Source organism: Hemicordylus capensis, chromosome 3, assembly GCF_027244095.1.
Source record: "Hemicordylus capensis ecotype Gifberg chromosome 3, rHemCap1.1.pri, whole genome shotgun sequence".
Classification (NCBI taxonomy): Eukaryota; Metazoa; Chordata; class Lepidosauria; order Squamata; family Cordylidae; genus Hemicordylus; species Hemicordylus capensis.
In genome coordinates, this window is record NC_069659.1 from 103,746,160 (window position 1) to 103,756,927 (window position 10,768).

General features: G+C 45.1%; 1 long non-coding RNA gene across 1 annotated transcript; it reads left to right on the forward strand.

The window, feature by feature from the left end:
- The first annotated feature begins 3,373 nt into the window (after nt 1–3,373).
- LOC128352320 (uncharacterized) lies at nt 3,374–9,656 on the forward strand. The gene is made up of 2 exons (XR_008320320.1): nt 3,374–3,501; nt 7,893–9,656. It is a non-coding gene; the product is annotated as an uncharacterized LOC128352320 (long non-coding RNA).
- Nucleotides 9,657–10,768: the final 1,112 nt, after the last annotated feature.

The following is a 10,768-nucleotide window of genomic DNA, read 5'->3' on the forward strand; positions in this document are numbered from 1 at the left end:
TCTCCAGGAATCCTAAAGATTTTAATGGCCTGAGATTGAAAAAATATTGGGGGAAATGTTTCCAGGAATAACTTCAGACAGAGCCGACAATATGGAACCCCTAGATCTAGAACTGCCCCTCAAAAGCAAGCTGGGACCTATAGCCAGGGATCCTTTGCACACCTTCACTTAGTGAAGGTAGATTTGGTCATGGCCACATGTGCAGTGAACATATCCTGGTTAGACTACTCCAATGTGCTCTGTGTGGAGCTGCCTTTAAAGAGTGTTCTACTGGTGCAGAATGCTGCTGTCAGGTTACTGACAGGGGCTATGCAACATGTCATGCCCAACAGACATATTGGACTGACAAGCCCCCTGTCAGAGTTGTCAGGAGTTCTGCCAGATGGTAGGCTACCTGTGGCCATTGAGGAACTGTGTTGGAGTTGCAGCATGACTGTTGAACGCTCCCTGCTCACTGCACTCTCCTCCTTCGTTATTGTGGACTGGGTGGCAGTGCATATACATGTACACACACACACACACCCTGATTTCCATGGCTTCAGTTTAGAAGGGACATTTTTATTTTTAAATCCTAGGTCTTGTGAATGGTGTGGGTGCTTCTGGGGCATAGTTTTTTTCTTGCAGCCATGGTGGGTGCTTCTACAATGGGTCTTTTTTCTGAAGCTGCAGTCTCAGAAAACAACAACAACCAATTGCAAAAGCACTTGCACCAGGCAAAGACTTAGAAGGAAAGTTTTTTGGGGGGTGGGGCGTAATCCCTTTTATGGTCAAGCAATAGAAGGCAGTTTTCTGTGTGTGGTATGTGTGCTCCCTCCAGAGTAAAGATCAAGCAATAGATAGTCCCCTGTTCTCACCCAGTCAAAAGAAGAGGAGAAGGCAGAGAGAGCAGAGTTCTGCAATGACAGCAGGAAGCCTCCTGGCTGTTCTGCCTGTCAGAGACGCCTTGCTGTTGCAGGGTACAGGTATACTTGCTTACTCAAGAGGGTTCCGTTCCTCACCTACTACTGTGAGTAATGAAACCACGAATAATGAGGCATTGTGCTATGGAAAGCAGAGGGTCAGGTTCCTGGATTTTTTTAAAAAGGGGCAAAAAGCCAGATGCAAACTAGTGAAAAAATCTGAGGCACTACTGTACCATGCTCTGTGGGGTCTCCTTGTGGCCTCCTTATGCCCAGCAATGCCCCCCCCAACTGTGAAATACCCCCCACCACAAAAAATGGGGGAAATGCTTAAAAAAAAAATTAGCCACAAAATGGCTCCTGCAGACAAAATGGTGGCTGGAAGTTAACTCCATGGTCACTTCCAGCTCTGTAGGAACCACGGATTCATGGATTTTAATCCTTTAGTATCTGTGGATAATGAAATTGCATGTCAATTAGATACCCGTGAATATGCAAAAACATAGATAGCGGTTCAGCGATTAACAAGGTTTGCCTGTAACTCCATCTGAGAACTTCCCACAGAGGGCATATTGAATCCGATGTATCTTTTGGACCTGACATGATGTACAGTCCTACACCATACAGAGGATTTTGTAGTTTATACTGCACCCTAAGAGTCACTGGAGTAAGCTACTCTTCTAACACCAGCACAACATATCAGAAAGCTATGTTGAGCTCCTGCTCCTTTTGTTTAAACAAAATGCAGCTTTCCTGTCTTATCTGATTCCCCCCATTTCATTTGGGATGTACCACAAATCTGAAGGCTGACATGGGTAACTTTTTAGCCACCACAAAGGCCTATCTAATCCATTAGAGTTCTCTCACTCAATCAAGCCATTTCAAGAATATTATTGGAAGAACAAACAGGGGGGAAACTGTTTTGTCTTGAATTGTAAGAGCATAACAGTGAAAATTAATTATCCTGTATCAGAAGCTTCTTCTCCAAATTGCATCAAGGCAATGTTTAATCCTTGCATCTCAGAATGCCATTCCCTTTCAGACATTGTAATTGACTCATTAAAACCTGACTCTAGCTTTTCTTTTCTTTTCTACCAACCAGAAGGGAAATGTGATGGGAAAGTGTTAAACACACAGGGAATGCTGCTCCTGAAGCATACAGATTCAAACTAGACAAATTCCCACAGGGCAATCGCTGTTCATTATCAAAATAACTCATCTTTTTATAGGAAATAGCTAAAGGCTTGTCAAATTTGGCATGCAGAGGAGAGAGGTAAGAGGTTGTGTGAGTCCTTTCCTCTTCTTCACTCCCCAAGCATAGAAAGTGTCACATTCCTGCCCTGTAATGAAATGGCAATGGACACCATCAGTAATCAAAGGGCAGGTGAGAAGGAGGGATTGGAAATAAGGCTGCCAGTTCGTCACTAGCTCCTGAAGCTGTGCTTTAACTGCAGCTTAAGCTGCATGTATTAGCATGCTATTATTTTTATCTCAGTGCAGTGAAAAGCTTCACCTGGACGCTTTTCAGATTAGACCCTGTTAGTTTTGTGAGACTGCTCCCCCTGCTGGGTACTTTGCTATTTACATTTTGGATGTGATTTGCTCGATTTTGCCACTGTTGAATGGCACTGGATATAATTTGGGCTACATACGCAAATAATAACCTGAATTGTGTATGACGTGCTCCCTGATAGCTTGCAGGGACTTCAGGGTAAATCTGGCCAATATGTGAATGAACACCCTGGTGGCGCAGTGGTAAAACTGCCGCCCTGTAACCAGAAGGTTACAAGTTCGATCCTGACCAAGGGGCTCAAGGTTGACTCAGCCTTCCATCCTTCCGAGGTCGGTAAAATGAGTACCCAGAATGTTGGGGGCAATATGCTAAATCATTGTAAACCGCTTAGAGAGCTTCCAGTTATAGAGCGGTATATAAATGTAAGTGCTATTGCTATTGCTATTCTGGAGGAGATGCGAGCTAGAAGCCCTGTGTGTAAAATGCCCTGATAATTTCTGCAAATCAAGGTCTTGTTAAAGGCATAACACACCAAACCAGTTGTTTTCCCCTGGTCACTTGGCAACCATAAGTGGAGAGTTTTTCTTCCAGAGCAAGGTGATAGAAACCTAGCCCATCCTAACCTCTGGGCCTTGATAAAGAAGTGAGTAGGGATGTGCAAACTGGTTCAAATTTGAACCAGGTCACCTCAAAAGTTTGAACTCAGACTGGATTGGTCATCAAAAAGGCAGAGCTGGTTTGAGTTTGAACAGAGCCAAGCCCAGTTCGAATCAAAACCAGTTCTAATGTGGCTCAAAGTCTCAAGCCTACATTTTGTCAAGCAGTGGCCATTTTGTGAGTCATGTGTCACTTTCTGCGATTGGGCAAGCTGCAGCTGCTCTGATTGGCCAGATGTGTCTGGCCCTTTAGTTGGCTTGCCAGTTGTGCCACTCAGGGAGAGCTGCCACTCCATTGGCCAGGGGGCAGGGACAAGGGGAGTGCTCCAAAAGGAAGATGATTCAAGTTCTATTTAAAGGCCGCCCTGTGGCCTAGGAAAATCACTCTGTTGACTGAGACTGGAGAAAGGGCTTCTGCCAGCCTGGTGTGAAGGTCTGGTTTCTGCACAGAGAGATGTTTGTCTCCTCTTGCCATGTGCTGTTTTTTTTTTCCTCTCCCCACCCCTTTTTTGCTTTTTCAAAGGTTTTTTTTCCCCTAGCTAGCTGGCTGGCTGTCCTTTAATTAAAAAATTTCCTACGGTGAGTGAGTGGGGCCCTATTCATCTCCTGCTAGTCAAACCCCCAGCCGGGCTGTTTGGTCTGAGGCATCTGGCGCATTTGTTGCCCTTACCCATTTTTTCCCTGCCTCCCTTTTTTCTGGGTTTGATTTTTGGTGTCCCCACAGTTTTTGGCAGCCAGCCAGTAGGTTGTGCTCTCTCTGGCCTGCCTGTAGCTAAGCCATTGGCCTGTTGTTGCTGTTGCTGTTGCTGTTTGTAATTGGATTTGTAACTCTTTTTATTTTTGCAGTAGCTGCTTCCAAATTTTCTTCTTTCCTTTTTTTTAAAGCACACTGTCCACCCTTCCCAGCCAACAACAGCTGAGCCTCGAGGGCCATCTAGGGCCCATGGGCCTGGGCCTAGCCCTGTGTCCTGCACTGCTCCATTTCCCCCCACCTCTTTCCGGAGCAGTGTGGGCCTTACTGACAGAGACTCTTTTTTAAGAGGGAAGCAGATGTTTAATCTTCTAAGGGTCCAATTCAAAGTGCTGGTTCTCACCTTTAAAACCCTTCAGGGCTTAGCACGTGCTTACCTTCAGGACCAGTTCTCCCGGCCAGTTGTGTCCTGTCTTGTGAGGTCTTCTCAGGTTGCCCTTCTTTTGGTCCCTGCTCTCAGAGAGGTCCATAGTACTAGGGCCCGTGGAAGGGCTTTCTCAGTTGTTGCCCCGGTTTTGCTGGTTCAGCTTGAATCCAAACTGGATTTGAGCCAGCCCAGCCTGGTTCGGTTTTGGGCCTGATCAAACTAGACCCGTTTCGTTTTCGAACTGAGCCAGTTTGAATCAGCTTGGAGCTCTTCTGGTAAAGGAGCAGGTGAGTTTGCCTAAGGGTAGAGCAGGCAGGCAGGGAGTAAATAACTACTTACAAGTGTCACAGCAGCAGTGGCAGCTGTGGCAGAGGATAGCCAGTGGCTACAATGGGGGTGGTAGGGACAGTGGTGGCTCCCACTTCCACCAGCCTCCCCCGGAGTAGGCAGGGCCAGCACCGGCCTCTTCCTATGTTTGGGCCTCTGCGCACACATGGAGGCCATCTTAGTGACCTCAATGCATATGCAGAGGTCATTTGCATGACCTCTGGGTGCTGCAGATGGCACAGAGGCTCGAACCAGGCTGCCGCCAACCCTGTCTACTTTCCATGCATGTGCAGAGGCCCAAACAGAGGCAGAGGCTGGTGTTGGCCCTGCCTACTCTGGGGCAGGCTGGTGAGGGTGGGAGCCACCACTGTCCCTGCCACCCCTATTGTAGCCACCGACCATCCTCTGGCCACTGCCCCTGCCGCAGCCACCACCACTGCTTTAACACTTGTAAGTAGTTATTTACTCCCCTCCTGCCTGCTCTACCAGTAGAGATCAAAGTCAGCTCAGTTTGAATCAGGCCAGGTTCAGTTAAGGGGCTGAGGCTGGTCTGGTTCAACCCCAAATCTGTTGAGCCGAGCCGGCTCGCACACCCCTAGTGTTATCCTCAGGTTAATCCTGAATGTGGGGGGAGGAAGAGCAGAAGCACAGTGGTTAACTACATAAAGGTAAATTGTGTCATCAAGTCAGTTTCAGCTCCTGGTGACCACAGACCCCTGTGGTTGTCTTTGGTAGAATACAGGAGGGGTTTACCATTGCCTCTTCCTACGCAGTAAGAGATTATGCTTTTCAGCATTTTTCTATATTGCTGCTGCCCAATAGAGGTGTTTCCCATCGTCTGGGAAACATACCAGTGGAGACTCAAACTGGCAACCTCTGGCTTGATAATCAAGTCATTTCCCCGCTGCGCCATTAGGTGGCTTGGTTAACCACATACATCACACCAACTCTGCATTCAGCACTGAGTCCTGCACTGAATGGGAAGGATCTCTCCATGTGTTCAGTACCTGATTCTGCATGGGAAAGCCATCCTGGTGCTACCAGGACCCAGTTTAGTGGAAGTGCAAGCCACCACACCTGGCACTCAGCTGTGGCCATAGTCAGAGGCCTTAGACAATTCAGATTTATATAGAGATCACTTATATAGGGATTTGCATGGAACTGTTTGGTGCTCCCTTCCTGGAGTGCTGAACCGGTACCATCCACTGGTGTTCAAACTGGTTCAGAGGGTGTGGGGTGGGCGTTGCTTTAAATGACAGGCCCCCACCCTACCAATTCCCCCCTCCACCAGCGCTCTCCAGAAAAGTGGGCGTGCTGGGCTGCAGCATTCCTGCTTGCAGCCCCAGCAGTGTCTCTGTGCTCATGGCTGGCACGCACATGCACATGACGTACGTGTACGCCACACACAACCCTTGTCTTCCCTGGCCACAGGGAGGGCAAGATGGAATGCCAGACAAAGCTGCTTTATGATGGGTTTGGGCCCCTGGGCTTGTGCCTGACCTGGCTATCCCTTTGGGGCTATCCATGTGGACAGGCTCATTCCCTAATACCCAGTAGTACCTCATGCAGTGGGGAAATGCTTGACTAACAAGCAGAAAGTTGCCGGTTCAAATCCCCGCTGGTACTATATTGGGCAGCAGCAATATCGGAAGATGCTGAAAGGCATCATCTCATACTGTGCGGGAGGAGGCAATGGTAAACCCCTTCTGTATTCTACCAAAAGAAAACTGCAGGGCTCTGTGGGTGCCAGGAGTTGAAATCGACTTGACGGCACACTTTACCTTTACCTCTGGAAACAAAGATACCCCTCCAATTGACAGGTATCGGCCAGAGGAACTATCTGTGCTAAGAAAGCCAGCAGACATCTGTGTAGAAAGGGGGGCAGGGGCTTGACACAATGAGCCCTGACTTCTAAATGAAGTTTACTTCATTTTAGATAGATTATCAAAGATGGAGTTGATGTTTCGTGTTTATATTTTAGATATTCTGAAAGAGTCAGAACTTCATGAACATGAGGCAACCAAGTAAGAGTGTAAAAAAATAGCAATGTCATATTAGTTTTCAGAGACAGCATAAGACATTTTAGTATCTGAGGAAGAGTATCGAAATCCTATACCCGCATGATAAAAATTCAGTTGCAAATGATATAACTGACCATTTATTGCCCTTTAATGCTATTCCCCCAAATTTATTTATTTTCATTTATTTAAAACATTTATACCCCACCTCTCTAGTACACTACTGCTTGGGGCAGCTCACAACAATAAAATAGATACAATGTAAAATAAAACTAATAAATTAACCATTTTAAGTAAATAAGTTAAAAGTCCAGGCTAAAACCACAACCAGAATTAAAATTATTTTAAAAGCTAATAATTGAGAATTACAAAAACTAAAGAACCAATAAGATATAACCCAAGATGGAGCATTGAAGAGCCACTTTAAAACTATGTGTTTTGAGTTGTTTCCATCCTTTCCACCCTGCCACCCTAACCTTCCCTGCCACCTAGGAAGACGGTTCTCACCCTGTCAAATGGCAGAGTGAACTTCACGAAACATCATAAGCTATCTTAGGAATAAAAACATCAGAAACATTCCGGCAATTTACAGTGATGTGTGCACATTTCTGGACAAAGGTTAAGGAGTTTCAGCTACAGTAAAGTCATTTTAGATGAAATATTGGGGGGGCGGGAGGGAACCTCAGCATTTATAGGTGTCATTCAGCAATGGAACAAGTTGCTTAGGGAGTGAGTTTCATTTGCTTCCTCCCTTGCTCCCCCATTAACTAGCATTAAGAATGAGGCCTATGTAGGGAAAGATGTTGGAGGCAGGATGACCTGCAGTGCAGATGCATGCTTGTGAAGTGGTTACTAGAGCTCATGAGTGCTCTTCTCCAGCATGTGTTGTCCTCTCTCTTTGTCTGATAGTGACTAGTTGGTGTGGTAGACACTCCAGTCTGCGCAGCCAATGATGAGTGTGGTGGAAGTTCCAGCCAAACTGCACCATCCCGTTCTGTAGACAGCTAGGTCCAGCACCAAATTGTGGTGGGCCCTGGTACAAAGCTCTGCATTGGGCTCCCTGACAGCCCAAGTTGGTGCACATAGCTAGAACACGGTGTTATTGTAGATTGTTCTGATGCCCTGGAATCCTGGTGTATGTCAAGGATGGGGAAATATGTGAAATCTAAAGCTGCTGAAGGAAGAGCATTGACGATTTCTGTGGCAGCCCAATAGGTTTGCCAGGGCCCAATGGCCAGCTTACTGTGCAGTGGTCGGAAGCAGTGGATACTCCTCCTTTAGCAGCCACCCCGGAGATGCAAAGACAAAGTTGAGTGAGTTATTTGTTGTCATTTGTCCCCACACACTGCATCTGTGAATAGGATTTCTCCAGAGACCTCTGCATGATCATAGGGAGAACGGGAGGAAGCAATATCTGAGGATGGAGAGAAGGCGGTGACAGAGCAATTTCTTCAGCCACGAGGATTGTGTTGCTGCTGCCACCACACACACAGATGGACATTGGGATTTCTGTGGCCAGCCAGGTCAGCCCCTGGGCTGCTGCCTGACCTGCCTAGCCTGACCCCTAGAGCTGTGGGTGGGCTCATTCCTCAATTAGTTATGATGTAGAAAGACCCCCGAGAGGCCACTGTCTGCTTCATCAGATGCACAAGGAAGTGGATTTCAACTGACAAAGGATAGGGCTGCCTTTGAAAGCTCCATTTCACACAGTATGTCAGTAAAGCCTCTTAACATGCCACAATGCTTTTTATCCATTTGTCGAGATACTCTAATTTATAGAATGTTTTCTTCTTTTTATTCTCTGGCTTCCAGAGATTAAAAAGGAAGCTTCTTTTTCTCCACTAAGATGAGGCAGTTTAAATGCAAATAAGTCAGAAGGATGTCCTGTTATGTTTGTGAATGCTACTATTAAAATTATATATGGGCATATATGCATATATTGCTAAAATACTTTCTTTTAGTAAGGGTGCCGAAATCAATGAAAGTCAAAAGTCTTTTTTCCCTATTGTTTTGTTTTGGTTCTTTGGACAGCAATGGTACTAAATGAATAGATTTGATTTAATCCACTAATACTTCAGAACAAGGCTTTGATATTCAGTAGTATATATTTCATTATCAATATATGAAGCGTGTAATACCATGCAGATGTAGAGCAGAGTGTGCTGAACGGACTCTGCATTTTAATAAGGCACATTTATCTAAATCAAGGGTTTATTGCCCTAACTGACAGTTATAAGCAGGGTGATGTGGTGTGTGGTCTTCTATAGGAAGGTTAAGTTACTGCTTTAAGGAGGATACTTAGAAACTGTGGTGGAGACATGTGAAATTCTGAATATAAATTTAGTTTACACTAAATTAAAAACGGTTAGTGTGAAAACTGTTGTGTTTTTTCATGGCTTGGTGAGAAAAAATAAAAGAAATTAGGATTTTTAAAAAATCAATTTTTGCTGGAGGGAGCATGGGGAGGAAGGTTGCTAATGCTTACCTCCCTGCAGACAATCCCTTGTTTCTCCAGGAGACAGGATCTGTTCTCCTGGCCCTTGGAACTCCCATAATGGATACCCAGAATTATGGGTAACCCCTCCTGTATTCTACCAAAGACAACCATAGGGCTCTCTCATCATCAGGAGTCAACACCAACTCGACGGCACACTTTACTTTACTTTACAGCAGTGATGCATGTAAACACTAAAAGCAGCTGGCGCTGCACACGAGCAGGGCAACGGGGCTTGAGGGAGTGAGCACTCCCTTAACCTCATTTAAGAGGGTGGCTGTGCAGCCTGGTTTTCCACTGAAGCACTGTAGGCAGCCACCCGGCTGCTTGTGGTTCTTACGAGCAGTCAAGCCTGGGCTTGGCTTCCTTAGCCTGGTTTTGGCTGGTCGTAAGAACAGCCTCAATGCATTTTCCCCTCGAATGTGTACATTTTTACTATTTTTTATTGTTACAGCCAGCCTTCAGACATTAATAATACTTCCAATTATTGATTAATGTATTTAAATGTAGATTCTTTTAACACAGAAATTGTTTGAAACAATAAGCAGTTTACATATACATGTAGCAATATCTAATATTGAATATTGTAGCCTTCTGTTAGTGTCTTTGTGCCATAAAATTCTACTCTTCTTCCTCCTTGTCTGCTTCTAATCCTTTAATTTTCTACAGCATGCGAAAACTACCTGTCCAGATTAAGAAATTTAAAAGCACCATGAAGTCAAGAATGATGAGAAAAAGTTGATGTTCATTTAAAGAATACACATTTTAAATTTTCAAAACATAAGACATTGAGGCTATTCACACGCATGTGCAAAACCAGACTAAGGGAGCCCAGACCAGTTTTGCACACATGTGTGAACCGCAGGAATTGGGCCAATCCCAGTGGCAAACCAGCCTATTTAGCCACCCTTTAAAATGAGGTTAAGGGAATGAGTGCTCCCTTAACCTCATTTTTTAGCTTGTATATCAGCTGTGGCTGGCATACTCAGGGAGGGGAGGGGGGATTCCCATAATTGTGTGGTGCATTAAGGAAGGAGCTCCCTCCCTCAACTCCAGTTTCAGCCAATGCAGCCTGCGGTTCAGAATTTGGACATACAGCAGCGGCTGCAAAACTCCGGTAGGAGCAGCGGAACTCACTACAGCCTGAGGTTTCAATTGGAGTTTGAGAAAGGAAACCTTGGGTCTCTTTTCTGATGAGGCCGATAGATAGATAGATAGATAGATAGATAGATAGATAGATAGATAGATAGATAGATAGATAGAGTTTATTACTGTCATAGACCAGCCAATTACAATTTATATATTACATTTACATTTTACAAGCTTTGCGAATTAGCAATACAAATGTTACGAAATTTGCAAACAAAGCAAAACTTGGCCACATTAATAGAAATTACAGGTTTAAAATCGGACAGCAGCTACTCTAAATAAAAATGATCGGTGTGGCCAGGGCAATTCTTTAAAAGGGGTAAAATGAATTTAATCCAGTTTTGCTAGGTTATGGTGGTCTTTCATAAATCTGAGGCAAATAGTGTGATGCAGCAAAGCATATTTTCCCTTCTCTGTGGAAATATAAAGCTGGCAACCAGTCATCAGCTTTTCACACACGATTGGGCAACAAACTGGCTTGTTTGAGATACTGATCTTTCCAAGTGTCATTTCTGGGTGCCACGTTATCTTCTTGTGGCAAATGAGACATGCCTTGCAGAGCCAAAGTGTCTCGGCTTCTGATTCCACTGCACA